Source organism: Phyllobates terribilis, unplaced genomic scaffold (genome assembly GCF_046119375.1).
Source record: "Phyllobates terribilis strain yellow unplaced genomic scaffold, ASM4611937v1 Scaffold_12__6_contigs__length_324123572, whole genome shotgun sequence".
Lineage (NCBI taxonomy): Eukaryota > Metazoa > Chordata > Amphibia > Anura > Dendrobatidae > Phyllobates > Phyllobates terribilis.
In genome coordinates, this window is record NW_027362772.1 from 177,313,287 (window position 1) to 177,334,636 (window position 21,350).

Consider the following 21,350-nt stretch of genomic DNA (forward strand, 5'->3'; position numbering starts at 1 on the left):
GGTTCAGTATGCCTTCAATTTTGAATAAATTCCCAACAGTGTCACCAGCAAAGCACCCCCACACCATCACACCTCCTTCTCTATGCTTCACGGTGGGAACCAGGCATGTAGAGTCCATCCGTTCACCTTTTCTGCGTCGCACAAAGACATTGTGGTTGGAACCAAAGATCTCAAATTTGGACTAATCAGACCAAAGCACAGATTTCTACTGGTCTAATGTCCATTCCTTGTGTTCTTTAGCCCAAACAAGTCTCTTCTGCTTGTTGCCTGTCCTTAGCAGTGGTTTCCTAGCAGTTATTTTACCATGAAGGCCTGCTGCACAAAGTCTCCTCTTAACAGTTGTTGAAGAGATGTGTCTGCTGCTAGAATTCTGTGTGGCATTGACCTGGTCTCTAATCTGAGCTGCTGTTAACTTGCGATTTCTGAGGCTGGTGACTCGGATAAACTTATCCTCAGAAGCAGAGGCGACTCTTGGTCTTCCTTTCCTGGGGCAGTCCTCATGTGAGCCAGTTTCTTGTATGGTTTTTGCAACTGCACTTGGGGACACTTTCAAAGTTTGCCCAATTTTTCGGACTGACTGACCTTCATTTCTTAAAGTAATGATGGCCACTCGTTTTTCTTTACTTAGCTGCTTTATTCTTGCCATAATACAAATTCTAACAGTCTATTCAGTAGGACTATCAGCTGTGTTTCCACCTGACTTCTGAACAACACAACTGATGGTCCCAACCCCATTTATAAGGCAAGAAATCCCACTTATTAAATCTGACAGGGCACAGCTGTGAAGTGAAAATGATTTCCGGTGACTACCTCTTGAAGCTCATCAAGAGAATGCCAAGAGTGTGCAAAGCAGTCATCAAAGCAAAAGGTGGCTACTTTGAAGAACCTAGAATATAAGACATATTTTCAGTTGTTTCACACATTTTGGTAAGTATATAATTCCACATGTGTTAATTCATAGTTTTGATGCTTTCAGTGTGAATGTACAATTTTCAAAGTCATGAAAATACAGAAAAATCTTTAAATGAGAAGGTGTGTCCAAACTTTTGGTCTGTACTGTATATATATTGTGGAATACCTATACTAACTATAAACAAGCAAATCTCTCCCTAACTCAACAGCACCTCTCCCTATTTTGCCTGATTCCGGGGTACAATGTGACGAGCATAGCTGCGCCGGGTCTTATATAGACCGCATAACGCTGTGCGGCCAGCCAATCACTGCAATGCCCACAACCAATATGACTATGGCATTACAATGCGTGGCAGGCAATACCTGTGTCGCACCCCCAGGGCAATGGGGTACTCGGAGTCCGGGCTGATAGATGCTGGGGGAAAGGGGGATCTGTCACAGTGGCTGGCCCGGTCCGTGGTCCAGGGTGGTCAACTAAAAGGGGGGAAAGTTTATATGGGGTTTATAGTTCGATCGTGACGCCACCTGTGGTTTCTGGTAATTTGTACCAGTGCTGCTGCAGACCTCTGAGGCAGTTGATAAGGCAGCTGGGATGGAACGGCTCCCCACAGGTGGAGCGGGCCTCAGGGCAGGGTAGAGTGGGCCTCAGGGCAGGGTAGAGTTTGATGGTGGGTGGTGATGCTGGGACCTGTAGTGCAGGCGGAATGGCTCAGCAGGAGTAACTGACAGAGACAGGGGATTCGCTTCAATACCTTTACTGTTGCGGATGTCAGGTACGGTCCAGGGTACTCAGTAGGATGGGTCCACTTCAGGACTTCTCCCCAGTGAGCGGGTATAAGGCCTCCTGGTCTGTGTCTGCCTCTCTGTATGCTCCTGGCCAGCCTGCAACTGGGCCTTGCTTATGTGTCGTGCTGTTCCTTCACCTGTCGCTTGGTAGTGGTACATTCTGCTGGCAAACACTATCCCTGGTCGACGGGGCCTTCGTGGTTCCTGGTCCTGTAATGGGTCTAGCTTCAGGTCTGCCAGGGACTTGTAGTCCTCCTGGAATGCCGGTGGTCCCTACTGGGTAAAAAGGACCCTGTAGGCGCGGACCCGGTGTCCGGTTTGTATCTTCGGGGTGAGCCTATGATGCTCCTCTGCCCCCTAAACTTCTCTCCTCTCCTCCTTGCCGTCGGCCACACTGGGGGCCCTCAGAACTCAGCAGCAGACGTGCTGCGTCTTCGCTGCTCTCAGCATCAGCACGCTCTCAGACTCTCTGACTCTGTCTGACTGACTCTCTCTTCTGACTGACTGCCTGGCTCCACCCTCCATATATATATATATCCCTAATGGGCTCCCTCTGGTGGTATGAGGTGGAAGGGTGGAGGTGTTTGTATGTAATGAGGGCCTCTTGTGGAGAAGTCCGTCCATGCACCCTGGGTCCTGTGGTACCTGTGAACAGCAGGGTGCCACTTTCCCCCCTAGCACAATTCAGTACTCCTGGACTGAAGCATTTTACAAAGCAGGTTAACAACAATAACAAAAATAACAATAATAAAGTTACAGTATGTCCCGTAACCAGGTGTCCATTTCACTGAAGATGTAACAAGAGTAACATGAGGGACCCGCCTGAAAACCCTCAATGTAGGCCCTGGGGGTGGCTACAGGGCATAAGTGATCCAGGTGCTGGACAACGTCTTCGGCCAAGCCAAACGGGTTTTTGTTCTGTGGTCTTATAAGGGGGCACTTTTGATGAGTGCAACTATTTACAAGGACAGTTTTTGGCTGCTCACAGTCCTCAGCCTACAAGTCTTTGTACCCTGACGGGTAACTAAATGCACACATATTATTGACAGCTTATACAATAAATAATAGGCAATACCCAACTGGGTAACTATTTAGATGGCAGACACTTCATGCTTATTTCCTAAACCGGGCAGGGATTTGTTCTTGTGTGCTGCGTGTGGACCTTCGTAGCACTGGGGTGTCACTAGTGTCTGTGCGTACTCTTTCTGTTAATCTACGTGCTGGTAGATTATAGAACTGCCTTAATCTCTCTATGGGACTGGCAAGTACACTGTCCACTGTGTAGCATCGGCGTCTCTGCCCCGTCCTAGGCAGAGACGCCGTCCCTCTCACCTCCCCGCTCCTGGCGCGGCCTCCTCCAGCGCTTCTCTCCCCGCTCCTTCCGGCACGCGCTCCTTCCCCGGCAGTGTGCTTAGGGCGCGCGCTCCCCCTCTGTTAAAGGGACCGCGCGCGCCGTCCTAAGGAGTCCCCGGCCAATTGCCGGAGGACCTCCCATATTTAAGGCACCTCCTCCAAAATGGAGGTGCCCGAGCAATGTTGTAGCACTGTTCACTACTCTGCTTCAGCCCTCAGGTCCCGTTGCCAGTTACCTGCCAGATTCCTGCCAGCTTGCTGTCTTATGCCTGCCTGCTAGCCTGAGGTCCGACGGTCTGCCTTCCAACTCCAGTCAGTCTGTCTAAGGACCAGCTTGCCCGCTCACCTGGGAGCGCACATCAGCTACCTGCCTGCTTACCTGAGGTCCGACGGTCTGCCTTCCAACTCCTGTCAGTCTGTCTATGGACCAGCTTGCCCGCTCACCTGGGAGCGCACATCTGCTACCTGCCTGCTAGCCTACCTGGAGGTTCCACCATCACGTGCTGTGACCACTTGCCTGTCCAGACACTCCTGCCCGCTCACCTGGGAGCGCTCATCTGCTGCCTGTCTGCTAGCCTACCTGGAGGCTCTGCCGTCACGTGCTGTGACCACCCGCCTGTCCAGAGACTTCTGCCCGCTCACCTGGGAGCGCTCATCTGCTGCCTGTCTGTTGGTCTTCCTGGAGGCTCCGCCGTCACATGCTGTGACCACCCGGTTATCCAGAGACTCTCGTCTGCTCACCTGGGAGCTCACGTCTACCATCAGCCGCCACAGGTCGTACTAACCCTTCATCCAGAGACTGCCCCGGTCACTTGCCGTGACCTCCTGCCCGTTCTTCCAGAGACTGTCCTGGTCACCTGCTGTGACTGCCTGCCTGGTCGCCACCCGCTCCCTTACAAGGATCGCCCCCTTGTATAGTAGCTCAGAGGTTCTGCCTCCCAGACCCGTTACAGTTTGCTCGGGCCATGGAACCCGGTGGCACCCAAGCTCCCTCGCTCTCGGACCTGTGTCATGAACTGTCCCGTCAGAGGTCCCAACAGGAGTCCATCCTGGGTCACCTGCGGAATGTCAATTCTCGCCTGGACACTCTGACTGCTCCGCCAGCAACCTCCGCCAGTACCATGACTCGCAATCCGGCAGCTCCGCTGCCCACCAATTCCATGGTATCCTTCCCCGGACCCCGGCTTTCTGCACCTCCTCGCTTCGGAGGCGACCCCGCTCAGGCTCGGGGCTTCATTAATCAGTGCACCCTTCACTTTGAACTCCTGTCCCACCAGTTTAACTCCGACCGGGCCAAAATTGCCTTCATCATGTCCCATCTCACCGGGGAGGCCCTGGCCTGGCTAAATCCTCTTTGGGAGAGAGGAGACCCCCTGGTGTCCGACCTGCCTGCCTTTCTCACGGCTTTCCGGAAAGTCTTCGACGAACCCGGACGGAAGACCTCATCCGCATCATCTCTGCTACGCCTCCGTCAGGGAAGTCTCACTGTGGGCCAATATGCCATACGGTTCCGTACCCTTGCCTCGGAGCTGGCCTGGGATAACGACGCTCTGGTATCTGTTTTCTGGGAGGGTCTGTCCGGCCGTATTAAAGATGAACTCGCCGGTCGGGACATTCCTACCACTCTCGATGACCTAATAACTCTTGCCACCCGGATTGACCTACGGTTCCAGGAGCGTGCCAAAGAGGTCACCCGTGAGAGGAGGTTTCCACGTCTAGCTCCTACTTTTCAGAAACCCGTCATTCCCTCCGTCTCTTCCCAAGTACACTCTCCTGAGCCTATGCAGGTCGACCAGACCAAGATGGTCAAAACCCGTCAGGACTTACGCCGTGCCGAGGGGAGTTGCTTCTACTGTGGCAGTATGGAGCACTTCATTCGTTCCTGCCCGGAAAAGCCGGGAAACGCCAGTGTCTAGGACCGCTCGGAGAGGTCGTCCTAGACAAAAGTAAGCCCTCTCCGTCTCTGACTCTACCGGTCTCTATTGCTTGGGGAAAGAACCGCCACTTTGAACTCGCCCACCTGGATTCCGGAGCTGCTGGAAACCTCATCTTCCAGTCTCTGGTAGAGAGATACCGTATTCCCACCAAGTCCCTGGCTGAACCATTGTCAGTCGCCTCTGTGGATGGAAGACTTCTCTCGGAGACCATCCTGTTCGTCACTGAACCCATAACCCTGCAGGTGGGAATGCTGCACTCTGAGGAGATCTCATTCCATGTGCTGTCCGGACTTTCTCACTCCCTGTTGCTAGGTCTACCTTGGCTCCAGACACACGAACCCGTATTGAACTGGCGATCCGGTGAAGTACTCCGATGGGGTCCAGACTGCCATAGGACCTGCCTGGTCCCGGTCCGCCCACTTTGTTCTCCGCCTACTCCTGCTAATTTACCTGGTCTCCCGGCTCCCTACTGGCCCTATGCGGACGTCTTCGGTAAGAAGGAAGCAGAGACGTTGCCACCCCATAGGCCATATGACTGCCCGATAGACTTGGTACCTGGTACCACTCCGCCCCGTGGGCGTATTTACCCGTTGTCTGCAGCCGAGACCCGGGCCATGTCTGAGTACATCGAGGAGAATCTGGCTAGGGGATTTATCCGAAAATCTACCTCCCCGGCTGGAGCCGGATTCTTCTTTGTCAAAAAGAAAGACGGCTCGCTACGTCCCTGTATTGACTACAGAGGACTTAATCTCATCACTGTAAAAAACAAATACCCCCTGCAGCTCATCTCCGAATTGTTTGACCGTCTCAAGGGCGCCAGGATCTTCTCCAAGCTGGATCTTCGAGGAGCATATAACCTGGTCCGTATCCGTCAAGAAGACGAGTGGAAGACGGCATTCAATACCCGGGACGGTCACTATGAGTACCTTGTGATGCCCTTCGGTCTTTGTAATGCTCCCGCTGTCTTTCAGGAACTAGTTAACGACATCTTCCGTGACCTCCTGTACTCCTGCGTAGTGGTATACCTGGACGATATCTTGGTCTTCTCTCCGGATCTCTCCACACACCGAAGGGATGTTCGTCAGGTCCTGCTTAGGCTTCGGCAGAACCATCTCTATGCCAAATACGAGAAGTGCCTCTTCGATCAGACCTCCCTACCGTTCTTGGGCTATGTCATCTCCCAGACAGGCCTGCAGATGGATCCCGAGAAGCTCTCTTCCGTTCTAAAATGGCCTCGTCTTTAAGGTTTGAAGGCGATACAGCGATTCCTGGGCTTCGCTAATTACTATCGTCTTTTCATCCCACACTTCTCGTCTCGGACTGCTCCCATATCTGCACTTACCCGTAAGGGGGCTAATCCCAAGACATGGTCGCCTGAAGCCGAGGAGGCCTTCCTTTCCTTAAAGAAAGCCTTCGCCTCTGCTCCCATCCTGCACCGTCCGGACAGTAATAAACAATTCTTCCTGGAGGTTGATGCCTCCTCCTCCGGAGCCGGAGCGGTGCTCACCCAAAAATCTTCTACCGGGAGAATGGTAACCTGCGGCTTCTTCTCCAAGATCTTCTCCTCGTCTGAGCGCAACTACTCCATTGGAGACCGCGAATTGCTAGCCATCAAATTGGCACTGGGGGAGTGGTGTTATCTGCTTGAAGGGGCTCTCTACCCGGTAATTATCTACACGGATCACAAAAACCTGGCATATCTCCAAAATGCCCAGAGACTCAATCCTCGCCAGGCCCGGTGGTCGTTGTTTTTTGCCCGCTTCGACTTCATTCTTCATTTCCGTCCGGCGGACAAGAACGTCAAAGCTGATGCCTTGTCCCGGTCCTTCCTGTCCTCCGATCAGGAGGAGGAGCCTACGCACATCATCGACTCCTCCAAAGTTATGAATATGGCTCCCTTGGATCTGACTCGTCTCCCACCCGGTAAGACGTTTGTAGCTGTACCAGATCAGGAAAGGGTTCTTCGCTGGGGTCATTCTTCTAAACTAGCTGGCCATGCTGGCCAAAAGAAGACCTTCCAACTCATTACCCGGCATTACTGGTGGCCTACCCTGCGTAAGGACGTGGTAGACTTCGTCGCGGCCTGCTCTTCCTGTGCTCGTAATAAAGTTCCCAGACATCTACCAGCCGGCCATCTCCTGCCCCTTCCCGTACCTGCTGCTGCTTGGCAACACATCGCTATGGACTTCATCACCGATCTTCCTATTTCTGCCGGTTGTACTGTCATTTGGGTTGTCGCAGACCGCTTTTCTAAGATGGCCCACTTCATTCCCCTGCCTGGTCTTCCGTCTGCACCCGAGCTGGCTAAAGACTTTATCCGCCACATCTTCCGTCTCCATGGCCTGCCCCGCCACATCATGTCGGATCGTGGGGTTCAGTTCACCTCACGCTTCTGGAGAGCCACATGTAAGCTGCTAGACATTACCCTGGACTTCTCCTCCGCTTATCACCCACAGTCAAATGGTCAAGTGGAGCGGATTAATCAGATCCTGACCAGTTACCTCCGGCACTTCATTGATGCTCACCACTCGGACTGGGTGGATCTCCTACCATGGGCCGAGTTCTCTTGCAACAACCATGAGAGCGAATCCTCTTCCAAATCCCCGTTCTTTATAGTCAGTGGCCAGCATCCCCGGATTCCACTTCCTGTCTCCATTTCTGTGGACAACCCTGCTGCGGAGTCTCTTGTCAGTGAATTTTCTACTATTTAGGAGAGTACCAGGTCCGCTCTTCTTCTGTCCTCTGAGCGGATGAAGAGATATGCTGATAAGAGACGTCTGGATCCGCCTCAATTCCGTCCGGGAGACAAGGTTTGGCTCTCATCCAAACATGTGCGGCTCAAAGTACCCTCCTTCAAGTTGGGCCCTCGTTTCATCGGTCCCTTCGAAGTCCTCAGGCAAATTAACCCTGTGGCCTACAAATTAAAACTCCCGGCCACCCTACGGATCCCCAACTCCTTCCACGTATCTCTCCTCAAACCCGTTGTCTTTAACTCTTTTTCCAAAAATCCAGGTGCTCCTCCTGCTCCGGTTTCCGCTGATGACGTCTTTGAGGTAGAGAGTATTCTGGCCTCCAAGAGGGTAAGAGGAAAGACCTTTTTTCTGGTAGATTGGAAGGGGTTTGGTCCTGAGGAGAGAACTTGGGAACCCAGGGAGAACATCAACGCCCCGCTTCTCCTTGAAAAATTCCTTTCTGGCCAAAAAAAGAGGGGGCCTAAAGGGGGGGGTACTGTAGCATCGGCGTCTCTGCCCCGTCCTAGGCAGAGACGCCGTCCCTCTCACCTCCCCGCTCCTGGCGCGGCCTCCTCCAGCGCTTCTCTCCCCGCTCCTTCCGGCACACGCTCCTTCCCCGGCAGTGTGCTTAGGGCGCGCGCTCCCCCTCTGTTAAAGGGACCGCGCGCGCCGTCCTAAGGAGTCCCCGGCCAATTGCCGGAGGACCTCCCATATTTAAGGCACCTCCTCCAAAATGGAGGTGCCCGAGCAATGTTGTAGCACTGTTCACTACTCTGCTTCAGCCCTCAGGTCCCGTTGCCAGTTACCTGCCAGATTCCTGCCAGCTTGCTGTCTTATGCCTGCCTGCTAGCCTGAGGTCCGACGGTCTGCCTTCCAACTCCAGTCAGTCTGTCTAAGGACCAGCTTGCCCGCTCACCTGGGAGCGCACATCAGCTACCTGCCTGCTTACCTGAGGTCCGACGGTCTGCCTTCCAACTCCTGTCAGTCTGTCTATGGACCAGCTTGCCCGCTCACCTGGGAGCGCACATCTGCTACCTGCCTGCTAGCCTACCTGGAGGTTCCACCGTCACGTACTGTGACCACTTGCCTGTCCAGAGACTCCTGCCCGCTCACCTGGGAGCGCTCATCTGCTGCCTGTCTGCTAGCCTACCTGGAGGCTCTGCCGTCACGTGCTGTGACCACCCGCCTGTCCAGAGACTTCTGCCCGCTCACCTGGGAGCGCTCATCTGCTGCCTGTCTGTTGGTCTTCCTGGAGGCTCCGCTGTCACATGCTGTGACCACCCGTTTATCCAGAGACTCTCACCTGCTCACCTGGGAGCTCACGTCTACCATCAGCCGCCACAGGTCGTACCAACCCTTCATCCAGAGACTGTCCCGGTCACTTGCCGTGACCTCCTGCCCGTTCTTCCAGAGACTGTCCCGGTCACCTGCTGTGACTGCCTGCCTGGTCGCCACCCGCTCCCTTACAAGGATCGCCCCCTTGTATAGTAGCTCAGAGGTTCCGCCTCCCAGACCCGTTACACACTGGGCCTTCAGGCTCCGTCTCAATGGGTAATCCTCCTCTTACTGGGGACTCTTTCTGTTCCTGAGCAGGTTCTTCTAGGGCGCTCACAGGTTCTTCTTGTGGCTGATAGAAGTGTATAACGGGTATAATCACTGCTCCATCAAGTTGAGGCCAGTCCGCAGGGAAATCTCCTAGAACTGTGTGAAGCACGTCTTCCTTGGGTTCTTCCGGTGCTATAGGAGGTACTTCTTCTTCCGTTGTCTTCAGTCGACCTGGGCACACTTTCAGATGGTCTCTTGAGACTCTTGCAGTTGTTTTTCCTCCATCTTTGCTAATCAGGCAAGTTTTACTGTTGTCAAATTTGGAGTTCAGCACAGTGTAGGGCTCTCTTTCCCACTGGTCATCGAGCTTGTGACTTCTTCTCTTCCGCTTTAGTAGTATCTCTCCAGGTGCCAAGGGTTCTGCTGGTGCATGTTTATTGTACTGCTGTTCCTGTCTTTCCCTTACTCTGCTCAGACTGTCTTCGACACAGGCCTGTACTCTCCTGTACTGCTCTTGCCGATTTGTATCCCAGTCTTCAGTGGACATATCTGCTTCTGGTTCTACCACTCCGAGTTCCAGGTCCATGGGCAATTTCCCAGGTCTTGCTCTCATGAGGTACGCTGGGGTACAATTTGTAGAACTCATAGGTATGTGATTGTACAGATCTACCAGGTCAGGTAGTTTGTCTGGCCACTGATTTCTTTCTTCCAAGGGTAAGGTTTACAGCAGGTCTATGATGATGTTGTTCATTTTCTCAAACAAACCATTGGTCTAAGGGTGTTATGACATAGTCTGGATCTTTTTGCATCCGTACAGGTGGCAGAATTCTTTAAACAGATCGGCTTCAAAGGCTGGGCCTTGATCCATCAGCACTTTGTCTGGGTATCCATGGGGGCTGCAGAAGTATGCTTGGAACGTTCTTGCTGCAGTTTCTGCTGTCAGATCCTTGACAGGGGCTACCACCAGGAACCGGGAATAATGATCCGCCATGGTCAGTGCATAGGAATAGCCTGACCTGCTGGGTGACAGCTTGACGTGATCCATAGCGACAATTTCCAGGGGCTGGGTGGTTTTGATGGATTGCAAGGGTGCTTTCTGGCTGCCGTAGTCTTTCCTTCTGAGGCTACAGGGCCCACAATTCCGGCACCACCTCTCTATGGAACTCCGCATTCCAACCCAATAGAACCGGTCCTTCAGCAGGGTTTCCAGCTTCTTCCAGCTAAAGTGACCTGCTTGATCGTGATAGGCCTCTAACACCATCTGGATATCCGTCCTGGGTACAACAATCTGCCACACCATTTCATGGGTCTTGGGGTTGACATATCTTCTGAGATGAACAGCCGGCTTCTTTCATTCCACAGTTGCTTGGCTTGTGGAGGAGCATCCTTCTCCAGGTGAGAATCTTCCTGGGTGATCAGTCTTTTGATAAGGCTGACAACCGGGTCACTGTCCTGGGTCTCCTTCCAACTGTGGTGGGGTAGAGGATTCAGCATCCTTCCCTGACGTCTTCTGGTGACGTGTTGCTCATGGACCACTCCGCTTCGGTGGAAAGCAGGTACTTCAACTTCCTCTAAATCATCCACTTCATCCTTGGTGTCTTCCTGGTGAGGCATCCTTGACAGGGCATCAGCATTGGTGTTCTTGTGACCTGCCCGGTACTTGATGGTGAATTGATAATTTGACAGTCTGGCCACCCAATGCTGTTCCATGGCTCCCAACCTGGCTGTCTCCAGGTGTGTCAAGGGATTGTTGTCAGTAAAGGCTGTGAATTTTGTTGAGGCTAGGTAATGCTTGAACCTTTCAATGATAGCCCAGACCAAGGCCAGGAACTCCAGCTTGAAGGGACTGTAGTTCTCCGGGTTCCTCTCGGTAGGGAGTAGATTCCTGCTGACATACGCAATTACCTTCTCTCTTCAATTTTGCTTCTGGGACAACACAGCTCCCAGTCCCTCGCTGCTGGCGTCGGTGTACAGCAGGAAAGGCTGGCTGTAGTCAGGGTAAGCCAGGATTTCTTCACCAGTCAGGATTTCCTTCATTACCGCAAAGGATTCAGCCTGTTCTTTGCCCCACTGGAATGGGGGACTCTTTCCTCTTTTGGACTGTCCTACCAGGAGCTCTTGTAGAGGTGCTAGCTTTTTGGTATAGTCCTTTATGAACCTCCTGTAGTACCCGACCAGTCCCAGGAATTGCCGTACTTCTTTGATGCTTCTCGGCTCAGGCCACTTCTGGATGGCAGTGACCTTCTCCGGGTCTGTTGCTACTCCCTCCGAGCTGACTACGTGCCCCAGGTACTGAACCTTCTGCTTGAGCAAGTGGCATTTAGAAGGCTTTAGTTTCATCCCATACCGGGACAATGCTTCAAATACCTCCTCCAGGTGCTTCAGATGGTCTTCATACGTCCTCGAGTACATGATAACGTCATCCAGGTACAGCAGCACAGTCTCGAAGTTCCGATGTCCCAAGCAACACTCCATCAGCCTCTGGAACGTTCCGGGTGCATTGCAGAGTCCAAACGGCATACTGTTGTACTCGCACAGTCCCATCGGGGTGGTGAAGGCCGTCTTCTCCCGGTCTTCCTCAGCAACAGAGACTTGCCAGTACCCACTAGTGAGATCCAGCGTAGAGAAGTAATTGGCAGGTTTTAGTGCAGCCAGGGATTCCTCTATACGGGGCAAAGGGTATGCATCTTTATGTGTTATGCGATTAATCTCTCTATAATCTACACACATCCTCATGCTACCGTCCATTTTCCTGACCAGGACCAGGGGAGCAGCCCGAGGGCTACAGCTATCCCTTACTACCCCTGTCTTTTTCATGTCACGCAACATTTCCTTGGCTTTCTGATAATGTGCTGGTGGTATGGGTCGATAACGCTCCTTAATGGGTGGATGGTTACCGGTGGGTATGTGGTGTTGTACCCCTTTAACCCTTCCAAAGTCAAGTGGGTGTTTACTAAACACTTGTTCATATTCCTGAACCACTCTGTAAACACCGTGTTTCTGATGGACAGGAGTGGCGTCAGTTCCAACATGGAGCTATTGACACCAATCCTCCAGCTGAGCTTCGGAGTCGTTGTCCTCCACTGCATCTGGTGCGGTCAAGGATTCTACTGTGTGTATGGCATCATCATTCACAGTATACAATTTAGCAACAGTGGCATACTTTGGCAATTTGACTTCCTCCTCCCCACAATTAAGGAGTCATACGGGCACCCTCCCATTGCGTATGTCAGCTACCCCTCTAGCAGTTAAGAGTGTAGGTCTGTGCTCTGAGCTAATGGGCTCCACTACTGCCTGGTAGTTCTGTCCCTTGAGACCTATTGCTGCCCTACACCAAATTAGCATCACACTCATTGGGGGAATCACAATGGGTATCTGGTCTGTCACCCGTACATTACCAATCTCACCACCTGTTAGCTTTACCTGTTGCTGGTACAGGAGGGCTCGAATCTCTCTCTGGAGCACCTTCCTCTGCCCTGGTTTGGCAGTGTCAGCAATCTGTTGGAGCAAAAACAACACTTCTCCCAAACAGTTACCAACAATATTTGTACCAAGTATCATATACAAGTCTGTATCACTTGGGTTAGATTCTATGACAATTAGTCCTTGTGTTATGTTCTGCTACCAGAGCTAAGGAAAGAGAGGAGATCTGTCCCTACGATAGAACTCAGCTTAATCCCTACGATGTAACAGGGGACCTGATCCTGCGATCAGACCTGCTAAAGTCCTAAGCTAGTCTGTACGGAGACCTATAGATGTGGGGAAGGAATCCCTACAAGTACTAAGGACTGGGAGGAAAATGGGACACCTCCTAACAGAAATAGTAGCAGACAGGCAAACAAACAAAATATATAGAACACTGAGGTCCGTAGACCAAGCAAACTAACAGAGTTAGATACAGAGCACAGGCTAGCTAGAAAGTAGTTATACAATGAAGTCCAGCAAAGCCAGAAGGGCGGAGCAGGATTAAATAGGCCAACAAGGTCATGTGACCAGCAAAGGAAAAAACCTAAGAACAAGGTTCTAACAGTACCCCCCCTTCTAAGAGGATCCTCCGGATCCCCTAGGACCAGGCTTATCAGGAAATCTCCTGTGAAACGCTCTGATAAGTCTGGACGCGGAAACATCATCTGACCTCACCCAAGAGTTATCCTCGGGTCCGAAACCTTTCCAGGCCACAAGATACTGCAAACTACCTCTATACCGTCTAGAGTTAAGGATGCGAGAAATTTCATATTCCCCGTCCTCCACCACCGGAGGAACAGAGGCAGAGGCGTCACCATCCGACACAACAGCTTTTTTTAACAGAGAGACATGAAATACCGGATTAATTCTCCAGGAGGTAGGAACCTCCAACCTAACAGCAGATTGGTTGACAACCTGAAGCACCTTAAAGGGCCCTACAAACTTGGGACCCAATTTCTGAGAAGGAATCCTCAACCGCAGATTCCTAGAGGACAACCAAACCATGTCACCAACAGCGAACAAAACCTCCTGTCGTTTCCTTTCAAAGTAGTCTTTAGATTTTCTGTTGGCCTCCTGAAGATTACCACGCACATCCGTCCAAACTCTCTCCAAATCACCGGAAAAATTCTCCTCCTCAGGCACGGCAGATCCCAACTTGGAGAACGACCCAAACGACGGATGTCTCCCAGAACAACAAAAAAAAGGCGAACAACCAGCAGAAGAAGATGTATGATTGTTCAGAGCAAATTCAGCAAGTGGCAGAAACTCAGACCACCCCTCTTGATTGTCTGCCACAAAACAACTCAAGAACTGCTCAACATCCTGGTTTTTCCTTTCTGTCTGGCCATTAGATTCAGGATGATATCCGGACGAGAACGATAAATGAACTCCCAACCTGTCACAAAAGGCACGCCAAAAACGAGCCACGGACTGAGGACCCCTATCAGAAACAATGTCAGTAGGAACGCCATAAAGTCTGACAATTTCCTTGACAAAGGCCTTAGCGAGAGTTTTAGCGCAGGGCAGTTTGACGAAGGGAACCAAGTGACACATCTTGCTAAAACGGTCCACGACCACCCAGATGACAGTAAAACCCTCAGAGGGGGGAAGGTCAGTTATAAAGTCCATAGCCAAATGTGTCCAAGGAGCACTGGGAACCTCCAAAGGACAAAGCAACCCCGCAGCAGGAGTATGTGAGGACTTAGATCTAGCACATATAGTACATTGACGCACCCACTTAATGACTTCCTTCTGCCATCCAGGCCACCAAAAACTGCGACCCACCAGTCTCTTGGTCTCAGAGATTCCGGGATGACCTGCCAACCGAGATTCGTGACACTCAACAAACAAATCTCTCCTAAAGGTCCCAGGCACAAACAACCTCCCATGAGGAGTGTTAGATGGGGCATTCTCCTGTGCTTTAAGAATCTCATCTTCCAAAACGGAGTCCAAAGCAGCTATCACAACACCTTCTTGTAAAATGTTCTCCTCTTTCTCAGCACCGACTATGGGAGAAAAACTGCGAGACAAGGCATCCGCCTTAACATTCTTAGTACCAGGGATGTAAGTAACGGAGAAATTAAACCGCGAGAAAAACAGTGCCCACCTAGCCTGATGGGCATTCAGGCGCTTGGCAGCATCAAGATATATCAGATTTTTATGATCCGTAAGAACCTGAATGGGAAATTCCGCACCTTCCAAGAAGTGGCGCCAGTGTTCAAATGCGAGTTTAATAGCCAATAATTCCCGATTACCAATATCGTAATTCAGTTCAGTCTCCGAAAATTTTTTTGAAAAAAAGGCACAGGGATGTAATCCATCCCCGTTTTCCTGAGACAATACTGCGCCAACCCCCACAGAGGAAGCATCAACCTCAACCAAAAACGGCTTAGTCACATCAGGCTGCATAAGGATGGGAGCAGAGGTGAACCTCTCCTTGAGATACACAAAAGCTTCAATAGCCTCAGAAGACCACTGAACCGCATCAGCACCTTTCCTGGTGAGATCGGTCAGAGGTTTGACAATACTAGAAAAATTTTTTATGAATTTTCTGTAATAATTGGCGAAACCTAAAAACCTCTGTATCGATTTCAAACCAATAGGCCTAGGCCATTCCTGTACAGCTTGAACTTTAACCGGGTCCATCTCAAAACCTTCGCTGGAGATAATGTAACCCAAAAAACTAATTCTCTGTACAGCGAACTCACATTTCTCCAGCTTAGCAAAAAGCGAATTGTCCATTAACAACTGTAATACCTCAAGTACGCTCCGCCAATGAGACTCCAGATCCGGCGAATAAATCAAAATGTCATCCAAATACACAACCACATTTTTGCCGATCAAAGGTCTAAGGATGTCATTAATAAGATTCTGAAAAAATGCAGGAGCATTAGTAAGACCAAAAGGCATAACCAGATTCTCAAAATGACCCACAGGAGTGTTAAAAGCAGTCTTCCATTCGTCACCCTCCTTCATGCGCAACAGATTGTATGCCCCCTTAAGGTCAATTTTAGAGAACCACTTGGCCCCCATTAACTGGTTAAATAAATCAGGAATCAATGGCAGTGGGTAAGGATTGCGTACAGTAATTTTGTTAATCTCACGAAAATCCAGACAAGGACGTAAACCGCCGTCCTTTTTTTTTACAAAAAAAAATCCAACCGCCACAGGAGACTTAGAAGGCCTAATGTGACCGGCGGCCAAACTTGTCTGTATGTATTCCTCCAAAGCCTTCCTCTCAGGAATAGTAAGGTTAAATAAACGACTTTTAGGAAGAGTCGCTCCAGGGACAAATTCAATAGAACAATCATAGTCTCTATGGGGAGGCAAAACCTGCGATTCCTTCTCAGAAAAAACTCTCCAAAAATCCTGAATAGGAACAGGCAATTCTCCCCTATCCAAAGCTGCAATACGCCCGTTACAACACTTGTCATAACATTTATGGCTCCAGGATTTAATTTCACTGGTAGACCAATCCAGTACAGGATTGTGAAATTTTAACCAGGGCAATCCCAATATTACTGGAGAAGGCAAGTTATTCAAAACTACCAAATCCAATTTCTCATGGTGAACACCATTAATAGTGAGAGGAAATTCACAGACCTTGAGAGTAATATTCTTCAAAGGGGAACCATCCACAGAAACCACAGCAATGGGGGATGATAAAGGTTCGGGTTTTAAATTGAGTCTTTCCAAGAATCCCCCATCAATTACATTCAGAGTAGACCCACAATCGACAAACACCCGAAATTCCATTAATTTTTCCTGAGCAATCGTGGAAGCAGCTAAAAATACACCCTTGGAATTTAAACAGGCAATACGGGCATGACTGACCATTTTTTTTTCTTTCTTCATACGAAGCTCACAGCCTTTAATCAAATGACCAGATTTTCCGCAATAGAAACACAAGCCTTCAAAAAATCTACGGTCTTTTTCTTGAGAGCGAGGTGCCACCGATCCAATCTCCATCGGTTCACCACTGTTAGTACACACATTCTCATAACCAGAAACTGACATAGCAGAGGATTTGCTCTCATTAACCCTTGCACGCAGTCTCCTATCCACCCGTATAGCTAATTGCATAGCCTGTTGCAAATCTTCAGGTGTAGGATAAGCAATTAGCAGGTCTTTAACCCTTTCATTGAGCCCAGCAAGAAATAGACTTTTCAGAGCAGAATCGTTCCACCCTGTTTGAGTAGACCATCGACGGAAATGAGTACAATATTTTTCCACATTACCTGATCCCTGTCTCAAACGTCTTAACTCAGTCTCAGCTGATGCGACACGGTCAGGATCATCATATAATAGCCCCAAAGCAGAAAAAAAACTATCCACTGATCTGAAGCATGTATCACTAGGTTGCAAAGAAAAGGCCCACTCCTGAGGCTCTTTGCGCAAAAGTGACATTATGAACCCTTTGCGCTGGGATTCATCCCCAGAGGACTTGGGTCTCAAACGAAAATACAATAAGCAAGCATTTTTAAATGAAAAAAATTCTCGGTGTTCACCAAAAAATAAATCCGGCAAACATACCTTAGGCTCCAAGAAATGTGCTCCAGGACAGTTACTCACGTGCTGACGGAGCTCGGCCACCTCCAGAGAGAGTCCCTGCAGGCGATGAGCCAAATCCTGAACCGACACCATGATGGAACAGAAAAATCTTTCCTTAGAGAATTTGCAGGCTGGACTTACTGTTATGTTCTGCTACCAGAGCTAAGGAAAGAGAGTAGATCTGTCCCTACGATAGAACTCAGCTTAATCCCTACGATGTAACAGGGGACCTGATCCTGCGATCAGACCTGCTAAAGTCCTAAGCTAGTCTGTACGGAGACCTATAGATGTGGGGAAGGAATCCCTACAAGTACTAAGGACTGGGAGGAAAATGGGACACCTCCTAACAGAAATAGTAGCAGACAGACAAACAAACAAAATATATAGAACACTGAGGTCCGTAGACCAAGCAAACTAACAGAGTTAGATACAGAGCACAGGCTAGCTAGAAAGTAGTTATACAATGAAGTCCAGCAAAGCCAGAAGGGCGGAGCAGGATTAAATAGGCCAACAAGGTCATGTGACCAGCAAAGGAAAAAACCTAAGAGCAAGGTTCTAACACCTTGGTCCTTTAGTTCCACTCTCCCCACCTTCACTGTCACATCCTTAATCCCTACTAGGTTAAGAGGAAGGCCGTTAGAGGCATACACAGAGAGGTTCGGGGCTGGTGGGTGGAGTTCATCTATGGGCCAGTACCTTTTGTAAAGGACATCAGGTATTATGGTTACCTGTGAGCCGGTGTCCAGTAACACAGGTGTTGCTATGCCGTCCAGCATGATGGACAGGAAAGGCCTTCCTCCTACGAACCGGTGGTACCAGCTTGATGGGCCTGGGTGATTTACTCCTGGGTGTCGGCCCTCGGCCCCAGGGTTTGCCCGTTTAAAGGACAGTTCCGAGCGGTGTGGCAGCGGTAGCAGATGAAGTCTCCTGGAGGGCGACGTTGGTCGTTGGTCCTCCCACGGGGTGGCGTTGTCCTCCTACGGGGTGGTGTCGTCCTCCTTCTTCTCCTCATCCAGAGGACATCCTCAGGACTGTCGGCGAGTAGGATCCTTCCTTCCGGCTCGGGCACCGCCTGTAGCTGCAGGGTGCTCAGGACAGTGGCCAGGGTTTTACTCAGCTGACACACTTCAGAGCGCAGGATGTCCAGCTCGCTAGGGGGCACTGTTTGCATCTTTGTTTCAGCTGTCAATGAAGGAGCAGTGGGTGCTGCGGGCACTGGGGTGGCCCCACCCTAGTAACGCTGGATAGCAGTATCTGTTGTTTCCAGGGGCTGCAGACCCTTAATAGCCAGGTCCTTCAGGGCATCAAAGGTGGCATTTGGATGATCTAAGGCCCACCACCGTACGGTTATGCTTTCCTCCTGGGACCTCAATCCCCGGATGAATTGTTCTGTCAGCATTTTAAACTCATCTTGTATGCTGGCTGGACTAACCTGTTTCAGGGCCCGCAGGGCTTCCTGTAAGCGCCAGGCATAGTCCCGGATACTGTCCTCAGGTTTCTTGGTACAGTGGTAGAAACTCATCCGGAGATCTGTCTCAGTGCGGCTTTCAAAAACAGTTTGCAGTCTCTTAAAGATAATGGATACTGATTCCTGGTCTGCGGCTGGCCAGGTTTCAACTTCCTGCTCTGTGGCACCAGTCAATTGTCCCAGCACCACGGTGGCTCTCTGTTTACCAGTCATTGAGTACATATCCAGTACACCACATATTTTCCTTTTGAAACCAGACAGGGTGTCTGGTTTGCCGTCATACTGGGGAAGCCATTTTGCTCCCGGGATATACGGCAGGGCCATGGGTATCAACGGAGTCACGACCCCTGCTGGTGGGGCGGCCACTCCGGCCTGAGCAGCGCCGGGCGCAAGTTGAGCATCAGGAGCATTATCCGTTTCTCTGGCGTCTCGCTGGTCGTCGGCCATGGTTGCGCCCCCCTAGTAAACTGTAGCCTACCTCATGTTTCGTTAATCGGGTAGGCCGCAGCTCAACAGATGACGGTCTCCTTCCAGGACCTGACGCTTCCTGGTGCTGCCTCAGAGCGCGAGGCGGGGCTTGAGCTTCGCGCACTTCCAGAAGTCACGCCTCTCTGATTCCCGCGGTTACGCCCCTCTTCTTCCCGCGTGGCGACGCGGTAATGGCAGCGATGTTCACCACAGTAAAAACACAGTTCACATACAGCACACAGTACCCGTGGGCAACGGGCACGCAATCCTGTTCGTTGCAACGGGCACGAAATCCTGTTTGTGACGCCAGGAGTTGTCGCGCTCCCAGGGCAATGGGGTACTCGGAGTCCAGGCCAATAGATGCTGGGGAAAAGGGGGAGCGGGCCTCAGGGCAGGGTAGAGTTTGATGGTGGGTGGTGATGCTGGGACCTGTAGTGCAGGCGGAATGACTCAGCAGGAGTAACTGACAGAGACAGGGGATTCGCTTCAATACCTTTACTGGTGCGGATGTCAGGTACGGTCCAGGGTACTCAGTAGGATGGGTGCACTTCAGGACTTCTCCCCAGTGAGCGGGTATAAGGCCTCCTGGTCTGTGTCTGCCTCTCTGTATGCTCCTGGCCAGCCTGCAACTGGCCTAGCTTATGTGTCGTGCTGTTCCTTCACCTGTCGCTTGGTAGTGGGACCTTCTGCTGGCAACCACTATCCCTGGTCGCCGGGGCCTTCATGGTTCCTGGTCCTGTAATGGGTCTAGCTTCAGGTCTGCCAGGGACTTGTAGTCCTCCTGGAATGCCGGTGGTCCCTACTGGGTATAAAGAACCTGTAGGCACAGACCTGGTGTCCGGTTTGTATCTACGGGGTAAGTCTATGACGCTCCTCTGCCCCCTTAACTCCTCTCTCCTCTCCTCCTTGCCGTCGGCCACACTCGGGGCCCTCAGAACTCAGCAGCAGACGTGGTGCGTCTTCGCTGCTCTCAGCGTCAGCACGCTCTTACACTCTCTGACTCTGTCTGACTGACTCTCTCTTCTGACTGACTGCCTGGCTCCACCCTCCATATATATATATCCCTAACGGGCTCCCTCTGGTGGTATGAGGTGGAAGGGCGGAGGTGTTTGTATGTAATGAGGGCCTCTTGTGGAGAAGTCCGTCCATGCACCCTGGGTCCTGTGGTACCTGTGAACAGCAGGGCGCCACACCTGCATGTTCACTGGCTCTCTAAAGGGCGCCAAACATGAAGGGAGGGGACCCGAGTTCCCACCCGAGCAACCCGGAAATACTTGCTGAGTGACGAGCTTGTCGAGCACCGTGATGCTCGGGCGAATACCGAGCAGTGGCGAGCACGTTCGCTCATCACTAATTAAAATGAATCTATCAGCAAGATTTTACTATGTAAGCTGAGAGCACCATGATATAGGGACAGAGACCCTGATACCAGTTATGTTTCATTTACTTGGCTGAGTGTTGCTGTTTCAATAAAATTAACTCATTCAGCACCTTGCAATTTTCCATTTTGGCACTTTCATTTTTTGCTCTCCTTCCCAGAGCCATAACTTTATTTTTCCATTAATATGGCCATGTGAGAGCTTGTTTTTTGTGGGACGAGTTGTTCTTTTAATCCATAACATTGATTTTACCATGTATTGTACTGGAAAACATTTAAAAAAAAATCCAAGTGCGTTGAGATTTCAAAAAAATTGCAAATCCACAGTTTTTTTAGTTTTTTATTTACCATGTTCACTAAATGCTAAAACTGACCTGCCAATATGATTCTCCAGGTCATTACGAGCCTTTAAGGCTCCTAAAACATGACATGTGTTTGATACTATTTGACTATATGTGCTAGCTAAGATATCCAGGTAATGCATGTACATACTACAGGAGGCAGTTTACGTTTCAGAATATTTTCCAGGTGTCCACGCTCTTAGCTCAATTGTGTGGTTTTATTTTAATATTTATATGTTATTCTTCTTATTTTTATATTTGAAAAAAATGATTTCTTCTGGTTAATTTCTGGCTTGCATTTTTCTATTATTATATGCAAAAATAGTTTAACTGATTTTCCCAGATTTGATTTTATTTGGCTATGAGGAGACAACATAACATAATACATAACTATACTGTAAGTCACCTTTAAAT